General features: G+C 32.4%; 1 protein-coding gene and 1 non-coding gene across 2 annotated transcripts in view; both read left to right on the forward strand.

Annotated features, from left to right (window-relative positions):
• NLGN1 (neuroligin 1) overlaps positions 1–26,370 on the forward strand; it is a 975,153-nt gene that overhangs the window by 79,990 nt on the left and 868,793 nt on the right. The gene's annotated exons all lie outside the window — the stretch shown is intronic.
• Positions 1,622–1,728, forward strand: LOC126012849 (U6 spliceosomal RNA). The gene has a single exon (XR_007497203.1). It is a non-coding gene; the product is annotated as a U6 spliceosomal RNA (small nuclear RNA).

Raw genomic sequence — 26,370 nt, forward strand, 5'->3', positions numbered from 1 at the left:
TAATTATGTAATAGAAATTTATTTTCACAAAATAATGGTAGCTCATCATCCTGAGGTACTGAGGACTAGGACTTTAACAACATAGTTTAGAAAACATATTTAACATTTATTAGAGGTAGTATTAAAATGGGCTTTCACTACTGTTTTGATGCTGCTTTTCAGATGCAAATGCATAAAAGACAGTCTTATAAGGGTTGATTCCTTGTGAAGGCAGACAGGAAGAATCATTTCAAAGTCTCTTCTTCTAGCTCTTAGTTGTTTGTTTGCTGGCTATTGCCCATGGTCCTCGGATTATAGTTGGGTCACCTTAGTCTTTACCATCATGTTTATAATTTGTTTTACAGTCTATTTTTGAATTCCTTTTTTTAAATTTGCCTATATTGCATTAGGAGTCTAATTTCTCTAATATGACTTTTAATTTGCTATCTACAATGACATAGATGCTATCTATTACTAAATACGTTTCATTCTGAGGTATTGCGGGTTAGGAGTTCAACAAATACTTTTGGGAGGCACATCGTTAACTCCGAATAATGGATTTTAGAGATTCATTGAAGATAGAGTTTCAGTGTATGTGATTTTGTTCTTTTACTAGACCTCTAGTGCCACTGTTTTTGATGCTACCTTTCAGATTTCACGTACAGACATAATGTTGCTAAACTAGCATTAATGCTACTTGATATTCCTTTGAGCTAGAGAGGCTCCTCTCCTAACAGGTAGGCTTATAGTTGCTCTTGATCATGAACCTGATCTTAGAAGAATCAGGCAGCTCTGCAAATTTCATCAATGTTGACTTTCTAAGAAAGAAGGCAATGAGTTCTAATATCAAGAAATCGAAGTCTGATTACAAATACTGAAGTGTTTGGGGTTGATATAAAGCTCACCATAAATGAAATATGTAGTTGAACTGTGGTGATATCATAGAATAGGGTTGTTAGGTAACATGCAATTCAATCCATAAGAAAAAGCTAAAAAAGCTCAGTCTTTAAATAGATAGGATGCTACTTTTATGAACATTTAACCACAGAACTTATTTTATTTTCCTTTAATTTTTCTATAAGGAATACCTCCATTAGCCATTCTTTTCTATTCAAAGTTTAAATATAAAATATAAAGAAAATGATGATCCTGCCAGAAAGGATATTTTAAGAGTAAACTTTGAAGCTGGAAATTATATCTAATAGTTAATAGTGTCACTTAGTCTCATGTATTAGAGTTGACTTTGAAGAACTTCCAATGCTAAAAACTTTGCCTTTGGTAGCAGAAATTTATTAATCTCATCAACCTTGTGGAATTATTAAAATCACCCTCTATCCAACATTTGGACTGAAAATTAACATTTTTCACTTTTATTACTACTAAAAAGAGACAGTTTTAACCTAGATTATGTGTACATTAAAATGTTATGAGGACACAAGTTCTTGGGTAATTTAATTACTGTACCTATAGTATCTTTTTCTTAGTATTTTCAGTCATTAACATAAAAATATCTCTTACAATATTATGCATTTTTGTTTAATTCTGAACTTTAATTCAAATGAAAGAGTAAGTTGTTTTTATCTGTCCTTATTAGAAGTATGACTAACAATACTGGTTTATAACTTTCATAAAAAATTGTTCCGTGCTCGCTTCGGCAGCACATATACTAAAATTGGAACGATACAGAGAAGATTAGCATGGCCCCTGCGCAAGGATGACACGCAAATTCGTGAAGCGTTCCATATTTTAAAAAAAAAAAAAAAAAAAAAAATTGTTCCATAATTATATGTGAAGATACTCTATGCTTCCTCCTATTAAAGTTTTCTATTTAAAATTTAAATGTCCTAATATTTGTCAACTTAAGCTCTTTTGATCTAAAATATACCAAAAACAAGCTATATTGATAATACTTTAGAGTCTTCTCTTTCCCAATAAGAATACCTGACAATTCTAAAATAATGAAAGAAACCTTCAAAAATATATTATTTTCTCTGTTCATTTGATATGTTTGTTATTGGGTTAAAAGTAAAGATTCAATTTCTCACTGTGGAACTGAGCATTAAGATGCTGTTAAGGGGTGCTGGTGAGGTGGCACTAGAGGTAAGGTGTCTGCCTTGCAAGTGCTAGCCAAGGAAACACCGTGGTTTGATCCCCCAGCGTCCATATGGTCCCCCCAAGCCAGGGGCAATTTCTGAGCGCTTAGCCAGGAGTAACCCCTGAGCATCAAATGGGTGTGGCCAAAAAACAAAAAAAAATGCTGTTAAGTGCTGTTTTACAAAGAGATTTATATAATAAGCCCAACTTGCTCTGCTTTGATTTTCAAAAATAGACTAATTTGGGGCTGGCGAGGTGGCGCTAGAGGTAAGGTGTCTGTCTTGCATGTGCTAGCCAAGGAAAGATCACGACTGCAGTTCGTTCCCCCGGTGTCCCAAATGGTCCCCCCAAGCAAGGGGCAATTTCTGAGAGCTTAGCCAGGAGTAACCCCTGAGCATCAAATGGGTGTGGCCTGAAAAAACAAAAAATAAAATAAAATAAAAGTAGACTAATTTTAGAGAAAATATTATAAACATTGACCATTATTGAGATAATTTCTATGTAAGTAATCTGAATTTTGATATCTCAGATAATAATATAAAATGATCTCTTGCAAAATTTTCTGATTTTTTTCTTTAGAGTCTCATTTTGCAGTCTTCTTATAAATAGGAATGCTATGTGATAAAATAATATATTTATTTTTGTATTCAGTAATATTTCCTAGTCTACTTTAAAACATATATATAAATATTCATTTTCAAAGTATTCTTGTCAGCTTCTTCAGATATTTTTAATGGTCAAGGGAACAAGCCTGCTGTGTGTTCTACAGAAGCTGAGATGCCAGTGGACTATTAATATAGCTCTCCCTTTAATAAGGTGGCAGATTTCTTATTCAGAAAACTGAGAATGTTGATCTCTGCAGTAATTTGGCATAGAATTGCCATACCATTACCCTTACCCTTGTTTTCAGTAGCTTTTTCCTGAAACCCTGAGGTAAAGTGAGATACTTTTTTAAACCATTGCAGGTTTATAGTGCAGTTTGTATTACTATGGGAAAATTTTTTCCTCCCATATTACTCTCTTGTCATCATCTTGCTTCTAAGTTTAATTTGTCCTTATTTTTTTTGCCAACTAGCATTAAGTAGGATCATAAATAGTTATAAAGTAGTTGTGCCTTTATTACTTGAAAACAAACAAAAATAATGGAGCATTAAATTTCACAATGTTAGAATCTATACTTTGGAAAAATACTGCATATTCTTGGAATATTGCTTAATTCAAAAAGTTCAAACTTATTTAAAATTTATATCCATATAAGTGTAGGAGATCTGTCTCTGTGTATATCTTCTATGTACAGAGTTGAAGCATTTAAATGACATGTTCAATATTAATATTGGGAGCAGAACAAAAATTGAAAATAACATTCCTGGGGCTGGCACAGTGGTGCTAGAGGTAAGGTGTCTGTCTTGCCAGCTCTAGCCTAGGACAGACCGCAGTTTGATCCCCCGGCGTCCTGTATGGTCCCCCAACCTAGGAGTGACTTCTGAGCGCATAGCCAGGAATAACCCCTGAGCGTCACCGGGTGTGGTCCAAAACTTAAAAAAAAAAAAAAAACGAAAAGAAAAGAACATTTCTAACACATTTTCAAGTTATTTTGACACACATTATATAATTGACTGTCAGTTTTTCTTAGTTGTATTCAACTGCATACATATTGTTTGCATATAAATCAAAGATGTTACATATAGAATTTAATGTAATCTTGATAATCTGATATATAACATTTTAAATAATTTATAAAATATGAATCAAGTTTGTGGTATTAAAGTTGTAACCTGGGTAATTTGTTTTTAAAAAAATAATGACCTTTTTTTAAGTAATTGTACTTTAAAGTCATCACTGTTAATAACTAGAATTTGTGAAATAATGATTGCAAAAATAATGACACTGCAATAAGTATTTAATATACTATTTGTTTATAAAAAAAAGTTGCTTGTGTAAAGAGCTTTAAATTTTCCCAAAATCATTTTAATTTTCTGATTGTCCTGTATGTGAGATAATCATAATCTCTACATATATGCATGTATGCAGATGCATACATCAAATAATGTAATACATCAAACAATCAAATAAGATTGTTCAAATTCTTTCAATGAAATCTTATGTTCAATCAAATTTCTTATATGCAATAGAAGTGTTCATACTTACTTACAAGTCTCCAAAAAAATCTAGGAATTTAAATGAGCTAATCAGATGCAAACATTTATATACTATGCTAATTTTTTGCTTTCATGTCTGATTTCATATTAAAATAGCTTTATGGAGCAAGTACTTAAGTTAATCTACCATTGAATCCCCAGATCTTCATTCACACGATGAGTAATATATGGTGATAGCACAACAAACATTTGTAGCATTCACTAATGATTGATTTACTTAGTAAGCAACAGTTATTACTAATCATTTCTCAAGTATATGATTCTTATTTTTGACTAAGCACATTACTCTTAGTGAGATTGATACAATTTTATGAATTATATCAATACTTTAATCTTGGAATCTGAAATAGTTCCTATTTCATGAATGTCAGAAATCAGTTAACTGTTTTCATTTAGTAACTAAGAAAGCATAGCTCTTCAAATAATTGGCATTCTATCCACCTAAAGAGTTGAAAGGAAGGTAGAGTCATTTCCTTCTCGAGAAAATTAGTAAAGTTGACATAGTACTAGATATTTTATGACTGTAGTTCTGCCTCCACTATCTAATAAATATTGATTACTTGAAAGTAGAGTGAGATAAACTGGAGAATTACCTAACCATAAGGCCAAGGAGAAAATAAAATCCTCATGTAACTGAGAGATATAATTCTATTCAGAAGCAAGCTCATAACTTTCTTTGACCATCAGCATGCAGCTGAGTTGGGACTCTGTCTTCCAGATCTATAAGTAGAAAAAAAGTTTAAGTTTCATATTGTGATTTAGGTATTTTTGAATAAATTGAGGTATTTTTGAATAAAATGAAAGGTTAGCATTAACAGCCAGTCATTTCTTAGAATTCAGGAAAGTTCTATATTAGAGACTTTGCCATGAGTGTAATTATCATGTGAGTGGTCATTGTAAATAATAGAAAAAGAGATGCAGTCAAAATAAGTAACGATACATTTTAAGTGATAGGCATGGAGAGGAAACCTCTGAAGAGACAGGAAATTGAACAATGAAGGAACAACACCAAAAGAGAATAGAAACACTGAGTTAATTTCACATATCAAGGAGGTCAGTAACCAACATTGTCAGATGTGGGAAAAAATCAGATCAAAAAAGTCAGAGAGTAAAAATTAAAATTAAAAATATTATGCTAATTTCACTGTTGCAAAATCTATTTCAGCAAGTAATCATGATTAAAATCGATTGAGGAAGGGAAAGAAAAAATATTCTTTACAAGAATTTTATAAAGTAAAAAGGGTAAAAAAATAAGTAAAAGAGGTTATTAATGATGTATGTTTAGTGAATTACATGAAAACAGTTGCATAAGATACATTTTTATAATAAAATGGAAATGCAGATAAAAATTTAATTGGAATAGGGGCTGGAGTGATAGCACAGCGTTAGGCTGTTTGCCTTGCATGTGGCTGACCCAGGACAGACCTGGTTGAATCCTTAGGGTCCCATATGGTCCCCAAGTTAGGAGTGCTTTCTGAGCACATAGCCAGAAGTAACCCCTGAGCATCATCGAATGTGGCTCCAAAATCAAAAAAAAAATTAAAAGGAAGGAATGTTACTATGGTGCAGATGGATCTGTATCAAGCCTTGGATATGGATGAATCTGAAGGAAATAAAGAGAAAGAAAAAAAAAAGAAAAGTCAAGAAGGAGGACATAGGAACTGATAAGTAAAAAAATAGATAAAAGAAAAAAAGTATTCTCATTATTGGGTAATTTAGTAAGAAACTGACTTCCACCAAAGATCTAAGTATTAAGGATTAAAGTGATCGCCCAAATTTGATCCTTAATTGTGGTGCTTGATTCAGTTTTAGACATAGATTTTCTTTGTGTGGGTTTGGATTTGGCGGTCACAAAAATATTTTAGCCTTCCCTTTTCCAGTTTAGTAACCTTGTCAATCACTTATCCTAAAGGAAATGAAAAGACACTCTGAAGCTCAATATTGGCATCAACAGTGAATTTTTCTGCCTTCTGTTTTCTGACCATGTGACTGTCCCAGATCACATAAAAGTGTGAGTTACAGAATTTGGGATGTGGAATTAAAAGGGTACCATGGTTGGCAGCTCAACTAAGCCCACTAGGGAATGTGAATGGTATCAGACAAAAACCATTAAAACTGTCTTCTTGGTCAGGGGTAGACAAGCATCTGTCTGCAACAAAAACGTAAATTTGGCATTCTTTGAAACAGTTTTAAGGTTAAGGGAGTAAACACACAATAAATTTTTATTTCTTACTTCTTTTAGGAAAGAAGTAGAAAGTAAATAAATATTAAAGTGAAAATAATTAGAGTCAGGGAGGGAGTTACAAATGATTACAAGGATTTGTAACTGCCGTTGAAGACAACTAAAAAGAAAGCTGACCTGGATATATGAAGTGATAGACAGTTTGTAATATATTTCTTACATAAGACAATTGAAAAAAAATACTAGATTTGCTTCAGAGGCATTGGAGTATATGCTAGTACTGCCACATATTGCTCTGTGAGCTTATACAGCTCCTTTTCTCTGTCTCCATTATAATATTTTTCATTTATACAAATGACATTTGAAATATTACGTGAATTTTTGAGTTGGGCACAAAGTAGCTATTGCATTGTGAATTTTTGAATCCTGAGTCATATGAATATCATTACAGTGACATTGAAGATGGATGCACAAAGGGCTTCATGGAAAAGAAATGAAGAACAAATTTTTATTGGAAATTAATGACTAATCCTCACTAAGAAAAACCATAAATAAATAAATAAAGTTGAACTTTCAGATTCTTTTTCATTTAAAATCTTTTGTTTAGGCACTGTGTTTTTACAATATTAATAATGGTGGGGTTTTATACGTAAAACATTTCAACAGTATTGTCTTTATTTTTTAAATAAAAATGCATCTGTTGTATTCCTGATGTGCCGCAAGTATATACTTGGATTTGAATAAACAAATGAAGAATTAAGGAGAAACATGGGCCCAAAATGTTAGTCATGGGGTCTGGATAAGCACCGTGACATATTTATAGCTGTTATTTTTCTTATCTCATTATATAATTACCCCATCAAGGACATCAACAGGATTTAGTCTGATTAATTTGGTAGTAAATGTAGCAGATCTCCAATTTATCAATAAGAAATATCTAGATAATTTGTCTAGGTGATAGTTGTTGCTTTTAATTATTCCACTTAATTAGTCAACCACTTATCCAAGCTCTCTCAGTAAATGTTACTTGAATTTAGTTACTATGAGGGTATTTAAAACTACCTAGACTGCAGCCTATCTCCAAACTGTTTGGTTCATTAATTCATTTCAGCAGAAGTAAAATAGAATCAATTGGGTATTAAATAATTTGCATTTCTGAGCAGAGCTAGCTGTGTATGTGTGTACACAAGCTTTTATGTTTTATGTAATTATGACAGGCACTTTTCTAAATACTTCGCGTATATTAATTTATCCAAATCTTTAAAAACATCCTTGAGATAGATATTACTGTTATTATTATCAATATAGCAGCAGTAGTCTGATTATTCAGAGTGATTATTCTCATGGAGAGTTTTCAGATATAGAAAGTCAGCATTCTCATCAAGGCAGTCCAGAATGCCAATAATATAACGATGCTCTTAATATATGCCACTTATAAGAGCTTTGTATATAGAATTTTGTTTTTATAGCATTGATAAGAATTGATATTGATTAATAACAACTAAAGGAATTCTTATTAGTGTAGCTTTTATTTTATATAATACTGCTTTATTTACTATAAGAAACTATATAAATGTAGAAAAGATGAAGACATTGTAAATAAAAATATTATGCAGAGGTAATAATTTAATAATTTGGTTTATTCTGTGCTAATGTGTTGAACACAAAACAGTAGTGGACAAAAGCACTTTATTACTTATGGACATTTCATAGCCTTGTAAACGGACACAGATAGTGTTAAAAGTATAAATATAGATATGTATATATTTATATATTAAAATTTACCTCTTTTATTGTATATTCTCTCAGAATTAAACTACTTATGTGTTTTAGAATTTGAATGAATTATATATACCATATAATCTGTGGGAAAAAATTTAGAGAAGCAAATAACTTTGCTCTCTCTTCTGTCTCCATTTTCTAGACATCAATCTTCTAATAACTGATTCTACAAATAGTATGTTACCTTGATATTCATGATGTAAAACACTTTATATTGAGCACATCTTTCTAATCTTGTTTATTATTAAACTCTGAAAGACATATTCTAAACTTAAAAAATTTGATTTTATGATTTTGAGAATTTCTTCGATCTACTTTTCAATCAGTACTATTATTATAGATTATGTGGGAAATTATTAGCATTAATAAGAAAATTCACAAAATTAAACTAATTCTATGTTTCAAAACTAAGTATTATAGTTTATGATTTAAACAAATAACATACATATATATACAGAATGATATACAGAAATGCTAAAGCACAAGATTTTTATTGCACCAAGAAGAAATATAACAGGTATAAATAATGACTAAATTAATGCTATTCAGCTTTTCCAATATGTGCAAACTTATTTAAAACTTTTTAAGAATAAACAATTGTGAAGCAAGAAATAGACTTACCAGACCATTTAGTAGAGATAATGAAAATAAGACAAGCCACCTTGGCCTACAGAGTTTCAGAATAATTGTTCTATTGCTATTTGTTCTATTACTATTTTTACTGAGTTGTCCAACTCAGATCAACTGAGGCTGCCCACATAACTTTTTATTCAGTATTGACCCAAATATGCCATCTGACAGCATATAGTAAGTGACTATGAGAGGTATTATTGTAATCTCCCCTACCTTTGAGCTTTATGAGCTTTTAGTAGTCATGAAGATGAATGTCTTTTTATAGATAATTTTGCCTTATTTATGTCTCCCCTTTCTGCCCCTTTCAAATTTTATTTTATTTTATTTTTGTTTGCTTGTTTTGAATCCACACCCACTGATGCTCCTAGGTTACTCCTGGCTCTGCTCAGTAATATACTGACTTGTTGGTTCTTGGGGGATCATCTGGGATGCTGATATTGTGTTGGCCATGTATGAGGCAAACACCTTGCCTGTTGTACTGTTTCTCTAGCTCCCTAAACCCTTTTATAAAAAAGTTTCTCATTGAACACAGAGAATTTTAAAATGTATTTGCTGCCATTTGTTCTGATTTATTTTGTAGTGTTTGGGCTTGAATCCAGTTCCTCATATATGCAGAGTAGTATACTATGTAAGTTTTGTATAGCATTTAATTACTCTAACTTTAAAATTCATTTTGAGCCATAAGGTGAATTTTTCTGCATTTTATATAATAATGCCAATTTATATATGCTCAATATTTTTCTAATTTTCTTTTTTTTATTCAGATTTTTATTCAGATTTAAGTATATTCTGTTATTTAATAGTTTATTAGAGAATAATAATTTATTATCATTTAAGTAAAAATTTAATGTCTGATTGGTGACTTTAATATTTTCATTATCTTATGGAAATATTTTTATTTTTTCTTTTTTATCTTATGCAGTTAATACTTATTAATTTTATTAGGTGTTACTCTTAAGTTTTTTTTTAAATAATTATTATTGTGATAAAAAGAGAGTAACAAATCTTTCACAGTAATATATAAGGTACATAAGGACAATGAATCAGGGCCATTGCCACCATCATGGTTGTTCTTCCTCCACCCCTTTTCCCTGCATGTGTCCCTTATCTACCTCTTTTGCCCTGGTGCTAATGTAACTGTTCCCCTCTGTGTACAGCTAGTTGTAGTTAGGGTATCAATTCTGTTGTTGACTTTGGGTTGTTATTTTAAGTCTGATCATTTATATTTCCATTCAATGTTCATAAGGCTGTTTGATCCTGGAACCTTTCATTTTTATTTTCCCCCTCAATTCATGAGGCAGAACAAGATGATTTTTCAAGTTGTGTGCTTCTGCTGGAAGAAGACCAAAAGAAAGAAAGAAAAAAAAAGGAGAAAAGCATAACAACAACAACAACAACAAAAAAGACCAACAAACTACAGTAGGAAAAGAAAAGACAGTAACTAGCAAATATATATATAATGAAGACTCAAGCAGTAATTTACAAGAATTTAGGTACTTAACCACAGCTCTAAGAAACAAATACACAAAGAAAAGGATTTACAATGTGTATAGTAAATGGTTGATTTGATAAATCCTATAAAATAGGATTTATGAAAGAGAATCATTTAAAAATATATTTCCTTGGAATTTATATTCTGATACTTCATTTTTGACAGTTTATAAATGTATATGATTAATTTCAATTGTCTAAATTTAAAACTTTTATCAAAAACATTTTTTTACTTTAAAATTCTTTATTTTAATTTTTATAAAAGTTGCAAAAAGAACTAATGTTTTGTGGTCATTATCTAGACACAACATTCATTGCTACGTTTTAATAAAACGTAACACTTTACTGGACAATAAAACATTCTTTAAACAAGATGTTTGTATTTGGCATCTTTTTCTATCTTTGTTTTGTTTTGGGGCCCCATTGGACCAACTGTGCTCAGAGCTTAGTCCTGGATTTTTGCTTAAAGATTACTGTTGGCAGTGCTCGGGACCATATGTGTTAGAAATTTAAATAGGTTAGGTTGTGGTCAATAAAGTACTTTACCCCAGTGCTGTCTCTCTGGACTGTTTTCACTTTTTGTTTCAATTCTCTAAATATGTGCCACAGTTTAGCATTAGTTGTGTGTGTCATGATGGAGGCATATATGTGTATTTTTTTTGTATTACTTAGTTATAGTCATTCTAATAAGTGTATAGTTACTGTGGCATCTTCTTGTGGTTTTATTTTAAATCTGACTCCTGACCGATTTGTATTAATCAGTTATTGATGAGCTATATTTGTTTATTTTCTGTAGTGAAGTTTTTTTAAGGTCTTTTACCATGTATTCAATTAGCTATCTTTGTATTATTAAACTGTTAACATTCTGTATGAATACTATTCCTATGACAAATATATTTGTAACAAATACATATTTCAGTTATTTCTCCTCATTTATTTCCTTATGTGAGGCACTGGATAAAGTGCAGGTGTTTGGGCCATGCCCACCAATGTTCTGGACCAATAACTGGGACTATTCCTGACTCTTTGCTCAGTGATCTTTGGTAGTGCTCAGTAAACCATGTGGTGCTGGGGATTAGAACAAGGTCTACTGCTGTAAACTGCATGTAATCCTTTGCATGAGAAATTCTTTGCTTCTTGCTTTCTGTCCCCTAATTCCTTATTTTAAAAGATCGATATATCTGTATATAGTTGTATACATACATGTTTATATACAATATTTATATATATTGGGGCCTCCCAAAGAGCTCAGGAGATCTGAGGGATCCTTCTTTGTTAATTGCTGGTAGTTCAAAGGTTAGGGCTTGATTCTGCAATACTTCTTGGCCTATTCAGTTCTGGGACTCTGGTGCTCTATTAAGGTGTTGAAGGGATCAGGACCACATCTAGTTATCTTTCAGAATCCTCTATGACAGCATCCAGGAATGCCTGGGGGACCATTTGTTATTGGGAATCAAAACAGGTTCTTCTTGCACACAATCCATTGTCCTTAACACCGTGCTATTTGACATGACCCTTATCTTATTAGTTTCTGAAAAGTAATTTTTTATTTGGTAAAGCTTAAAATATCTATCTTTTTCTCCTTTTATTTGCTTGTCCCTCACTTAAAAAAACTTTCCACTACCCTTTGAGCATGCTGATATTCTGTTTCTAAAATAGGTTTATAATTACATTTGATGTTCATATATATTCTTATGATGTTCATATATACTTTTGCATGCAATGAACTAGGACTTATTTTTTGTCACTAGAGTTAGCTAGACATTCTAGCACCATATGCTGAAAAGAATTTCTTTGTCTCCATAATTTTTACATATTTGATAAATATCATATAACTAAGCAGGAACTTATTTTTGACTAATTTTGTTTAATTTTTATTCAATTTTGTGTGAGTGTGGATTGGAGAGATAATATCTTGGTTAGATTAGGGCATATTGATTTGATTACTAGTTCCCCAAATAGTTTCCTCAGCTCTACCAGCAGTGATACCTGAGCACACAACAAAGAGTATATCCTGAGCACTTCCAAAAATGGCCTAAAAACAAACAAAAAAGAGTGAATGTTTTCATCCTCTAGGAGTACAAAATTATCACAGGACACCCTCCATCAAAACCTGGTCATCTTTCACCTCAGTCCATTAGACCACGTAAACCTCCTCCCACATCTTGGTGAACTTGGCTATGTGGTCCATCTAAAGCATTATTTCTAAAAGTGGTTGACATTACCCCCCCCCCCAGGGGGGCATTTGAATAAGTTTGGATGCTTGGGAACTAGCGATAGCATTGGGAAGTATTGCCTGTTTGCATTAAGAAGTTAGTTTTAATGAAACTGAGTGTATTTTCTTTTTAAAGGGGACAATGGACCGAGTTTGGGACTCTGGTAGATTATATTTGTTTTCTCTGGTCATTATCAGTTCTTTTAATTTCTTTATATTCTACAGTATGTTTGTTTTGCTTACTATAATCCCCCTAGTTCCATCCATGTTGTGTGTATATATATTTACATCTAATCTTGTCTATCTTATCTATCTACTATCTATCTATCTATCTATCTATCTATCTATCTATCTATCTATCATCTATCTATCTATCTATCTATCATCTGTCTATCTTACCTATTTATCCATCTGCCTGTCTGTCTATCTATCTATTTATCTGCCTGCCCGCCTGCTATCTGTCTTTCATTCTTCTTTATCTACCCATGTATCATTGAAACCTTTGATTGTTCCAGCTCTTGGCTATGAAAATAACATGAAAATTAGCTGATAAGGGCATACACTTTTTTCAAATTACTGTTTTTGGTTTTTGAGCTTAGATACATTAAAGTGGCAGCGTTGGATTATTCAGTAGTTCTATTTTTAATATTTTAGAAATCTCTTTGTCTTTCTTTTCAGAGCGAGACAGTTAATTTTCTCATTAACAGTAAGTAATTTTGTCTACATACTTACTAGAAGTGTATTTTCTGCTTTTATTTATTTATTTTTAAATATAGATCATTTCACTGGTTTGAAATAATTCTTCCTGGCTCTTACTTTTATTTTCCTAATAACCAATGATTATAACACTTTTTTGTGTACTTGCTGACTGTGTACTTTATTTTTTAGAGCTATCTGTTCTCCCATTTTTTGAAAGGGTTGTTATTATTGTTGAGTTTTGTGAATGCTTTATTTATCTTAGATATAAGATTTTTTGTTAGATAGATGGCATATGAATATTTTCTCATTTAGTATGATGTTATTAAGGCAGTATTTTTCCACATTGCATAACTCGGAGCTTTGATGCAATACTATTTATTTATTTTTGCTTTTGTTTTCCTTGCCAATGGAGTTAAATTACTAAACAAACCATTTCAAACCAATATAGTAGAAGAGTATTTGGCTTAAGCTTTATTTTATGTGTTTTATGGATTTGAATCTAACATCTTGAGTCTTTAATCCATTTTGAATTAATTTATTTACATAATGTGAGATGGTGGTCCAATTTTATTTTTATGTATATGCCTATCTAGTTTTCCCAATACTTTTTCTTTTTTTTTCTTTTTTCTTTATGTTATATACTTGGATTCTGTATTTTAAATTAACTATCCAAATATCTGAAGACTTATTCATGGACTTTCAATTCTACTATGCCTCTCTGAGTCTGTTTTTTTTTAATTCAAATTACACACTGTTTTGATTACTGTAGACTTATATTATGAATTTAGGAAAGTTGATGCCTACCATCTTTATTTTCTCTGGATCACATTGATGTGGTGAAGCTTGTGCAGGGAAAATTGTGCTTCTATACAAATTTTAGTAATATTTCTATTATTTCCTTTAATATTGCCCCTAGAACTTTTATGGCAATTGCATTGAATTTATTTAGTGCTTTAAGAGGAGTTTTAATGATGTAATTATGAAGATGAAAATCTTTTCTATTTCCTTTTGTCTTATTTAACTTATTTTTATAGTTGCTATTTTTAATATATGTCTTTCACCTTCTTTGTAGATTGCTAGGCACTTGATTCTTTTAGATGCAGTTGTAAATGTAATTGTTTTTTTGTTCTGTCTCTCTTCTATTTTATTTTGCATATAGATATTTAACACATTCTTTAAAATAATTCTTGTATATTTGTTTTGTTGCCTTTTTATTATATTGGGTTTTTTCAAACATTTTTGGTTATCTGTGTATAATGCTAATAATTTACAGAGTTTTAGTTTAACATTTTCGATGTAATTTTTTCTTCTTGCCTAGTTGCTGTGAGTAGAAGTTTCAATACTGTATCCTTGTTTTATGTTTGATCTAAGATAAAAAGTTTCAATTTTTCACAAGTGATTTTGATGTTAGCATCTGTTTGCTGTAATGTCCCTTTCCATATTGAGGCATTACTGCATTCCTTAATTTGGTAAGGTTCTGTACTATTATTTCTTCAAGTCTTGATTCTTCCCTTACTCTTTTCTTAAGGTTACTTTTTTTATTTTGTTTCTTTGGGCCACACCCAGTAATGCTCAGGGGTTACTTCTGACTGTGCGCCCAGAAATTGCTCCTGGGTTGGGGAACCATTTGTGATGCTGGGGAATCAAATTGTAGTCAGTCCTAGGCTAGCGCCAGCAAGGCAGACACCTTACCACTCCACACAACTGCTCAAAGCCCCTTCCCCTACTCTTTTCTTCTGAACCTCTTAGATGTGAATATTTTCCTCTTAATGATGTCTCATAAGTCTCTTCTGTTTTCATCATTAAAAATTTGTTTTATCTATTCTATTTTGACAATCTTTTATTTCCTATTGTCCTCACTATCCCATTATCATTCTGCTTTTGAGCCCTTGTACTGTTTTTTATTTTTAATTGTTTCTGTTTTAGTTCAACAACTAATCTCAATGTATGCATGAATTTATCTCATACTTGTATACCTTTATTGAATGAAGTTCCCTCCCATTATTATTTTCATTTTATAGCCAACTACTATGATTACTTTGTTAAACTATTCATTCGAGAGTTTAGAATGCTCTGATGTGTTCTAGGATTATCCCAAATTTTTGTTCTTTTCTAATATTTTTTCTGTCAGGCGGTATGATAGCTAGGTGTGAGATGCTGGATAAAGCCTTGGAAGCAATCAAGGTTCAGAGCTACAAATTAAAGTCACTTACAGTACCTCAGTCTGTGTGACAACTGTGAATGTGAGGTAGAGAGTGCCCTTTGATAACTACACCTCAATCCAGCAGTCCTAGATACAACCCAGGGTTAATAGTTGTCATTACCCAGCAACACAAGTGGGCCTTGGCAACAATTTGGGGTTAATAGTTAAGAGTCCTCACCGTAACTTTTTTTTTTCCTGAAGATATCAGTGTAGTCACTGTGGGAAAAGGACACATTGCTTTTTCTTCCACCTGGCAGCAACTACTGTCTCAATGTGAAACACACCTGGGTAGTATATTGTGGAGTAAGTAAAGGATTGTAGTTTTGAGTTTGAGTGAATCTAGAAACACTATGCTGAGAAATTCTGGTACTCAACTGCACTTGTGCCACAAGTTTTCATATATCAGGGTAGAGAACCCGAACTATCAGGGTGTTTGGGTTTATCAATCCCTGGACACTTTTTTATCAAACAATTTCAGAGGCCCATGATTGCTACAGCCTGAGTGAATGTGCGTAGTTTGACCATATCTGGGTGGCAACCACGAAGTCATAGTCACAAGTAACCAATGGCCAGGTACATGCAGCTTTATTGCCTCAGTTCATGTCACTCCATCCCATCATCTTCCCTATTGACATGTTAACTTTCATACTTTAATGCTGGCATGTACTGGGGCTCCCTCCACCTTTGGATCAGGGCTCCCTTCTCTTTTGAGTACTATCATTTCTCTCTCTCTTTTTCTCTCCCTCACTCCCTCATTCCTTCCTCTCTCTCTCTATTCCTCATTCTCTCTGTCTCCCTCCCTTTCCTCAAAATTTCCAATAAAACCTGTTTTATTTCAGAGAACAAAATAGCTACCCACTGGCAATTCTATGCCAAGTTTGAACAGATATATTTTAGCTTATCAAAATGTGAGTTCCCCATGGAAACCTGTGCACAGAGATTAAAAGTACCTTAGTTGCAATTGAAGGTTACAAACTCCTTGCACACCTTGTTGTCATCATACTGTGTCAGGGAGTCTGTAAACCAGGTACTTTTTGATTCACTGAGACACTTGTGCTATTATTGATAGCTAATAGATTTGTATTTGTGTTTAATAGCTAATAGAGGGGCCAGGTTTGTCTGCTTGACTAGAAGTGTCTCTCAGTTCTACATTAACTTTGCTATTAGGTTGAATTGAGTAGAAGTCACCTCAAGAACTTTCCCAGGATCTGTTTGCTTTTAAGATTGATCCAGTATTCCATAACACATTGGAGAGTACTGACCAAAATGGAAATTTTAAATGTCTCTATTACTGTGGATCTAGAAATTTCATTATGGCGTTCACTGACAAGGCAACTGATTATTACCAAAATGGCTACCATGTGTTACGCAATATGACAATCAACAATGAGATGCTTTGCTGACCATTTTTTCTATAGTTTTATGTTTTGCCTATAACTACAGTCACAATTAGAGGATTTCAGTATGTTTTTTGGGCCACACCCGTTTGATGCTCAGGGGTTACTCCTGGCTAAGTGCTCAGAAATTGCCCCTGGCTTGGGGGGACCATATGGGACACGGGGTGGGGGGGGGGAATCTAACTGCAGTCCTTCCTTGGCTAGCGCTTGCAAGGCAGACATTTTACCTCTAATGCCACCTCGCCGGTCCCCGGATTTCAGTATTTTTCATGTACATTTTCCACAATTTTTAAAAAAAATATGCTTCATAAATAATGATATTACAGAATTGCTTCAATTATAATGTTCAATTTGTTTACTTTCTATATGATTACTGAACTAGTGCCTATTTATAATATTGTATATATTTTGAGTACAATTTCTCACTTTCTAAAAATATGTTACGATACTACAACTACCATTTACTTGGTAACAGAGATTGTTCTTCCACAGTAGAATGATCCCCGTCTCACTTTTAAACTTTCTCACTATGACCCGCTTTCAAATTCTCAATTAGAGTTAAATAATTTTGTTTTAATTTGGCTTTTTTTTACATTTCTTTTCCTTTGTTTGGTGCATTTGTATTTCACATATTATAAAGATCATTCAATATTTGTCTTAATTCTTCTCACTTATCTTACTTGGCATGAACTATTTCGGTTTATCTATGTTGTTGCAAAAGATACCTTTTCGTTAAAGAAATTACCATTCCATTGTCTGCATTTTTACATTGATCAAATATCCTGCTACTTAAAATCATTTAAGTCTAATATTTTTGATAGATCTTTTATGTATTGAATTATGTTGCCTCTGAAAATGACGTTCTATATTTTCTTTGCTATATAAATATTGTGATTTAATTTACTGACTAGAGTTTTCATTACAAATGCATAAGGGTTGTAAAAACAGGCATTCAGGATACCACCTACTATGACTCCAATTAAGTGTCACCTCTATAATTAGTAAGAGGAGGCTTAATCAAGCATGTTTATTAATTTTTGTTATTATTTTGTTTATTTGGGGAATGAAGCTAGCAGTAATAAGGGCTTGCTTCTAACTTTTCATCAGGGATTACTCCTGTTGGTGATGAAGAAACCATATAAGCTTTGGGGATCTAACCTGGATCAGCCACATTCAATACTATCTAGCCCAAGTCTACACAGCTGTATTCTTCTATTTGCACTTGCTTTGTTTATTGTCTCCTAGACTATCATCAATACAACTTTTTTTCATATTAAGAATATTAGAGTTCACACAGTCCAAAGAAACCGAGGTAGACAGACTAGCAATGAGCTAAATGAGCTTCATTGTAACTCAGAAGAGCCATTTTCATAGCAAATAGGTCTAGTTTACTTTTGAGTAACTTCTTAAAGTTGTAGAATCATGAATTTGATCAACAATCGTAGACACAACTTGAAAATATTTAAAATGTTTTTCTTCCTTGTATTTCTTTGTACTTCATTGAAAATAGTATGTTGGTGAGTTTTATGTAAAATATCTATTAACCTCTATGTAATCCTGTACACAGAAGACAATTGAACTTTTTTTTTTTCGGTTTTGGAGTCGCACCTGGCAGCACTCAGGGGTTACTCCTGGCTCTCTCTCCTGGCAGGCTCAGGGGGCCATATGGGATGTTGGGTTTAGAACCACCGTCCTTCTGCATGCAAGTCAAACACCTTACCTCCATGCTATCTCTCCGGCCCTGACAATTGAACTTTTTATAATTTTTAGTTAATAGATAAAAATTAGAAGTAAACTAAGTGTTATTTTAAAACAAAAGTATTATAATTCAAAGAAATGCCACAAAAGAATATTTTTACATAAGTTTTTACAATTGCTATTGGTTTTATTCATTTATATTTATTTACTTATGTTGCTCTTTTAATACTGCACTTAGGAATTCCTCCAGGTTGTCCACAGAAAACCAGATGGGATTCTGGGGATCAAACTCAGGTGTGCTCCATGCAAGGGAAGTGCACAACCTGTTGTGCTGTTGCTCTGTTTTTTATTTTTAAATCTTTTTGTTTGGTTGGTTGTTTTTTTTTGGGCCACACCTGGTGATGCTCATGGGATACTCCTGGCTATGCACTTAGAAATTGCTCCTGGTTTGGGGACCATATGGGATGCCAGGGGTTCTAACTGAGGTACCACCTAGGCTAACACTGGCAAGGCATACTCCTCCGCACTTCTGCCCCACCATGTTTTTTTTTTAATGATGAACCTTATCAGTTATAGGAAATTTCATTTATTACCAGTTCTGTACTTTTTTACATTTTCATTAGTGATACACAAAGTTTTATAAAATTTACTAAATATATTGTATAAGTCAGATTACTTTCTTTCTAGTCATTTCAGGTAAAGTGACCAGAAACAATGAATTCAATGAGTAAGCTAAACTAGATTTCTTTATTTTAATTTTGTGGGGGAAGGGGCACACCCGGCAGTGCTAAGGGGTTACTCCTTGCTCTGCACTCAGAAATCAGTCAGAACAGGCTAGGAGGTCCAGAAGTTACCCAGGTCCGTCCTGGGTCAGCTGCAGGCAAATGCCCTACCACTGTGCCATCTCTCCTGCCCCTAAACTAGAATTCTTTTTTTTTTTTTAATTTTTTTTTATTTTTGGGCCACACCCGGTAATGCTCAGGGGTTACTCCTGGCTATGTGCTCAGAAGTAGCTCCTGGCTTGGGGGACCATATGGGACACCGGGGGATCGAACCGCGGTCCGTCTAAGGCTAGCGCAGGCAAGGCAGGCACCTTACCTTTAGCGCCACCGCCCGGCCCTAAACTAGAATTCTTAAAGTAAGTCAAATTAAAAAAAATTTATAAGCTTTATGCATTTAATGATTTCAATTAGATAATATTTTGATGGGAAGATTTGGAACACACCTAGTTGTTCTCAGAGATCCTCTTAGAACTGTAATTAGGGTTTTCTCCTGGCAGTGCTTTGGGGTCCATGTTGTGCCAAAAGTACAAAGCTTGTACCCCAGTCTATTTAAACTATTTTTTCAGCTCTTAATTAGCAGTATTTTGCTTAAAACACTTTGCTGAAAATATTTTTCACCAGAGATCATGTGGTTTGTTAGGGATTGAAATCGACTGAATGAAAGGCAAACACCCTACATGCTATGCTATCACTGATCATTAAATTCTAATCATCAATATGTGTGTGCATAGTAATATGCTGTATTCATGTATGTTTTTTGATGTTAATATAGATGAAAGCTTTATTCTGCTATTTGTATTACTATATATATCAAAATTTTAAATTATATAGTTACAATATACCTCTGTGGCAAGCATATAGTTATTTTTATGCACTCATAGAAAATCTGACTTTTATTCAATACATTATTATTATGATTGAGTGCATATATTTTACTATGGCTGAATCTGTATATACCTTTTTCTTTTACTATATACAGATTAGCTATAAATTTTCATTATTTATCCTGTAAATTAAAGGATATTTTCAAATGAATCAATATTCTTGGTTAAAAGTCTTTTTTTTTTTAAAGAAAACTTTTAAAGGTATTTTCTAATTATTTGGACAATTCTATGACTTATGATAAGAATTGAGTAGTTATGTTAATTGTTTTGTATTACACATGGTATTTCCTTTGTATCAGCTTTCAAGGTTTTTTTTTTTTGATCTGTGTTTAACAATTTTATTATAATTACCTAGGCATGCTTCAATTTGTATATATTCTAATTGGGATTTGTTGAATTTCGTGAATATGGATATTTTTGTCTTTTATTAAATTAGTTCTTTATATTTTGTGCTGGAGCAGAGAGATCCCAGCATACTTCTTTCTGCTTAGGTATTATGCTGTTTGAGAGATCAAACCTAGGTTGTCTGGGTGCTATCCACTTGTATTGGGTCATTAAACTCAGTTTCATTTCCTTTATTTTCACTTCCTTCTATCATTATTTTTTATCTCCAGATGATATGTATATTTAAATTTTAAAGTTTGTAAGCTTCTTTAAGCTCTGCTACCTAAAATGAAATCTGTTTTTTTTAGATTGTTTGACTTCCATTATTCCACTGTTTATATTAGTTATCGTCATACTTTCTTTTGAGAATTATTTTATATTTAAGTGAATTTCCCTTTACCTTGTAAATGATTATTATAAGAAAATTTATTATCTACTGGTTTAATTCTGAGGATCATGTAGCATAGGGTTTTTTCTTGAGAATATCATTGGCATACTTACAGAGTTCAGAGTTTTATGTCGAATATTATGAATGCTATGTCATAGAGCTTTTTCCGTTTTATTATCAAGATGTAGCATGTTTTTGTCAATTCAAAATTCAAATTCTGCTATGTACAATCTGTTGTCATTTTAAATTTTTTGTTTTATTTGTTTATGTATTTTATTTGGCTGATGGATTGTTTTCTGTGTCCCAGTGCCTTGAGCTTCAATTGAAAAGAAAAATATATGCCATTCAAAATTCTTTATTTTTTTTTTCTGCATATTAGTATTTGACAACCAGTACCACATCCAAAGGTTCTTGTGGCTTCCAGGGTAACTTCCTCTACATGATGCTCAAGTGGCTTGTGTTGCAAGGGAGTGAACCCAGGTAAAATGTTCACTGCCCCCAGACTTGCTGTTTGACATATTAAACTTTGTTCATGGCTTCTATCATTTTAAATACTTCAATTTATAGACATTTGGATTAATATTATGGCCATATCTTTTTTTCTAAATATATTATAGGTTTCACATTAAATATTTTTATACTCACTTATTTTTAATTTTTGTTTTCCTTTATTTTTTCCTGTGATAGCTTTTTAAGTCTTTTACCATTTAGATTTTGCAAGCAAATTTATGTTTTTAAATTTATGGTTTTTCTTAATTCGTATCTTTTTTTTTAATTTAATACCCTAAATAGAAGATACCATCATAAATGTTAGAGTGACTTTAAACTCATTTAAGGGGTTTATCACTGCTTTATAATGTCTGGGTTTCTCCTTAATCGAAGTGCATCCAATGTATACCACCCAATTTTTCCTTTCTCTTCTTTTTCCCCACATATTTACCTGGGAGCCCAAGCCATTAAGTTTTCTGAATGATAAGATCAGATATCTACTTTTTTATGAATAGTAGTTGGTGAAATATCTGATCTTTTTAAGAGTCTGAATAGTCTCACCATTTGAGCAATATGACTCTCTATTGCCTTCTAAAATCTTGTTGTGTCATTATTTGAATGTTGCTTCAGTTCTCCTAGTTTTATTTCCCTTTTTCTTCACTGCATATTTTCCTTATTTACAGTTGAGTAGTTAGAGTTTAGTTTCATGACATATTTACTATACTTCTGGTTTTGTTTTCCATATATCCACTTTTTACTATTGTTCTATATTTTTCCATATATTTACTCAGATTGTGTATGCTAGGTAAACAGCTTCTCTCTACCTTTGAAAGTTTACAATTTTGAGCAACTATTTTATAAGATTCTCTTATTTATAATAGCTCTTTTTGTTTTGTTTTGAGGCCATACCTCAGGGGTTACTCCTGACTTCAGTCAGAAATCACTTCTGGCGGGCTCAGGGGCACCATATGAGATGCTGTGTGTCAAACTGGGTCGGCCTTGTACAAGACAAATAACCTACCCATTGTACTACCATTTGGGTTCAATGCTTCTCAATTCTTAAATAAATTGTTGCTACTTTTCTACTTATATTTTCACATTATAGCCTTGAAAAAAAGTTCTTAATGGATTCTATTCCTTCTTAATCATTTTGAAAATGGAGACCCTGTTGCTTTTTTTTTTAATCCTTCATTCAGACAGCAATTTTGGTGTCTACAATTCAAAGATACATTGGGTTCCATAGCTTATGTAACATTAACTCTTTAATATTACACAATCACCATTCATATTAGTCCCTAACACAGCACATTGCAATAGAGAATATTTACTGAATTGAACTACTGTATTTGATAGTCTGTAGTTATATGTACTTTTACTTTAAACTTTGTCATACTATTTTAATAGTTTTGAGCTTTAGCCAATACTTTATGAAAAATTTGATATCTAAGCAATATCTCCAATATTTATTGAAATCATACATTTTTATCAATTTTTTAGCTCAATATTTTATCTAATGCAGCTTATCAGTAACTGTCTTGACTAGATGATTGGGTTGGTCTTAAAATATTTTTTAAATTACTTAATATTTAGATTAATATTTAATGTTTCTAAAATTGTGCTTCATAAAATTGAACAAGCATAGGAATTTCATAAAGGTTATGTCAAAAAAGATTCTGATTTAGAAAATTAGATTTTTTTTGTCTAACTAATATTCTAGATTGTAATAGGCAGCTATTTGATGGGATACTAGTGATGTCTGCAGTGGTGATTCGAGAGCTAGTTTCAATATTAATCATATATTCACATATTAAAAGTGAATGAAGATTACATAAATAAATATTTCATCATCATATAATATAAAAATATGTACTTTTATGTAGACATACAAAATATTGCAATTTATATTAATCAGAAAGCAGTATATGCCACATAAAGACTGGACTAACTGAAGGCTTACATCCTTGCATAATTTTTATTTTTTTTATTTCCCCGAACAATGGAACCAATCTAATTATAGATATTAAGAACATATATTCAAATGTGAAATATCTGACATATATTGAACTCAAGAGCAATAAAAAGCTATCTGGATTCTTCAAAGGCACATTAATATTTAGTATTTATGATGCAAACTCATCAGAATTGACAAAGATGCTTTGGTTGTGAGTTTGGAATATGGAAATAAATGTGACTGATAGAGAAAAATAATAAACTTTTTCTTAATGAGAATATATAAAATATAAATTGGTATGGCAAATCTTATTACTTGTATGTTTAAAAGGCACACTTACCTAATTAGAGTAAGTTTTAAGGAAATATGCTTCTTGTTTAGCTAAATGTTTTATTAATCTTTCTTAATTAGTAAATTTCTTCTTAATCCAACTCTGAGATTTTGATCCCTTAGGGCTTTTACTTACTAGTTTCCCCCATCCCCCAGTAACTATTCTCATTCTATTGAATCTCTTTAAAAGGATAATTACCTCTAAAATAGAAGGGAAAATGGTGGGTTGAGGACAATATTCTTCACAACTTACCATGAATACATTACCTCCCAGTGATATTTCTTATCCACTTTATCAGTGAAGAAAAAAATTTCATTAAAAATTATTAAAAAATCAATAGATTATTTTTTAAAATAATAATTTTCCTCTTTTTATGTAGATAAAGTAAATCAGCAATACCTGTTTCTAAGTCAACTTAGATTTTTTATTAGACAATGTTGGGATTACAATGATGCACATAAATGTACATTCCTAATTCATTATTGCTATTATTATTATTATTATTATTATTATTATTGTCATCATCATTATTATTTGGTTTGGGCCATACCGAGCAATGCTCAAGGATTACTCCTGGCTCTGCACTTATAAATTACTCCTGGCAGGGTCTGGGGTCCATATGTGATTCTGGGGGATTGAACCTGAGTTGGCTGTGCTACAAGAAAAATGCCTTATGTGATGTGCTATTGCTCCATCCTCCATTGCTTTATTTTAACATAGAAATAAAAATAGTTATTTAACATCCACACATGACTTCTAAGTAACAAAACTGTATTTTAATTGTTCCCAACATTTGAAAAAAATCCTGGATACTTCCCAGCCAAAATTTTTGCTGAACAAAAATTTGATCATAAAATTAATAATATTTTAGAAAAAGATATTCAATTGTCTTAGGTGATCTTTAGTGCTTACTTTAACATAATGATCTTTATTAACTAAATAACCCATTATTTTTTATGTTTAGAAAAGTAATCCACATAAAAAATTCTTCAGGAAACATTGCTATGTAAAATAATTACCTCTATTTACTGTGACTTTACTAATAAAATTGCATTGTTTGTCAGCAGAAATGCATGTTTTATAGGTCTTAGCTATGATTAGCAATTTTCTTTTCTCTCTACTTTATAGTCCCATTTTCAGGGTAGCCAATGCCAGTTTTTCTAAACTCTCTTCCAAGGATTACTCCTTTAAATAACTTCGTTTGCACAGAGGATACAGGCTCCCATAACATGGTCAGTCTCTTTGCTATAGGTATCATGACCCACTGATCTTATATTTTTCTAATCACAATTCTAATCACACATATTAAATTGTAATATGACCTATTTCTTAGCTCTATTTTTTGCTATGTTTTTATCTTTGTTTTTTTCTGTTTAGTTTATTTTTTGTTTTGTTTTTTTTTTTGGGTCACACCCGTTTGATGCTCAGGGGTTACTACTGGATAAGTGCTCAGAAATTGCCCCTGGCTTGTGGGGACCCTATGGGACACCGAGGGATCGAACCGCAGTCCTTCCTTGGCTAGCGCTTGCAAGGCAAACACCTTACCTCAAGCACCACCTCACTGACCCCTGTTGTTAACTTTGTGATAGATGGAACTAGGTGTTTTATGCTTACTCCAAACTGAACACAAAGTTTGTTACTTATATATAAAAATAATATTCACTGGTTCTGAATGGTTGCTAATGACTGTATTTTTCAAGTTGACGTCCTCAATTTTATCTAACTATTTAAATATATTTTTAAATTGGATGATGACCTCTGATTTAAGATTTCCTCAACTTTCAGTAATAATTACATTGGGGATAAGGAAGATATAGAGCACATGTTTAGCATATATGAGATCCTGAGTTTAATCTCCAGCATCGTCTGCCTCCCTAATGTCATCAGTGTGGTGCTAATGTTTAAGACATGTGCTGTGGGGGACCAAAGCAAAAGTAGTGGTTAGAGAGTTTACCTTGCACTCAGCTGGCCAAATTTCAACCCATGACACAACAAATGATCCCCTGATCCTCACCAGTATTGATACTTGAGCATAGGGAAAGAATTTGGTACTAATCACTGCTAGATGTGGTCCCAAAACAAAAAAACACCAGGTGACTTTCAGGGGTTACTCCTGGCTATACACTCAGGAATCACCCCTGACTTGGGGGATCATATGGGACACTGGGGTGATGGAACCACAGTCCTAGGCTAGAATGCACAAGCAGATGCCTTATGCCATGTGCCACCCTTCTGCCCCAAAGGTAAAAATATTTTAAGAGACCATCTAATAAACAACAACAACAACAGCAGCAACAAAAGTCAAACAAAAACCTTAATAAGCAAATATGGGAGGGATTTTTCCTACCTCCTACTTACTGCTTACTCTATTATTTTATAAAAGCTCTATTTACTATAGTCTATTAAGTTATCATGGAGTCAGAGAGTTAGAACAGTAAGTAGGGCATTTGCCTTGTTGACCCAGAAAGAACCTTGGTTAGATTTCCCAGCATCCCATATGGTCAGTCGTCCATGCCAGGAGCAAATTCTGAGCACATACCAGGATACCCCCTGAGCATCCAAAATGGCCCAAAATCCAAAAAAATAAAATTACCAGTAACATTTTGAGAATAAGATTTTGTCTATACTT

Source organism: Suncus etruscus, chromosome 6, assembly GCF_024139225.1.
Source record: "Suncus etruscus isolate mSunEtr1 chromosome 6, mSunEtr1.pri.cur, whole genome shotgun sequence".
NCBI lineage: Eukaryota > Metazoa > Chordata > Mammalia > Eulipotyphla > Soricidae > Suncus > Suncus etruscus.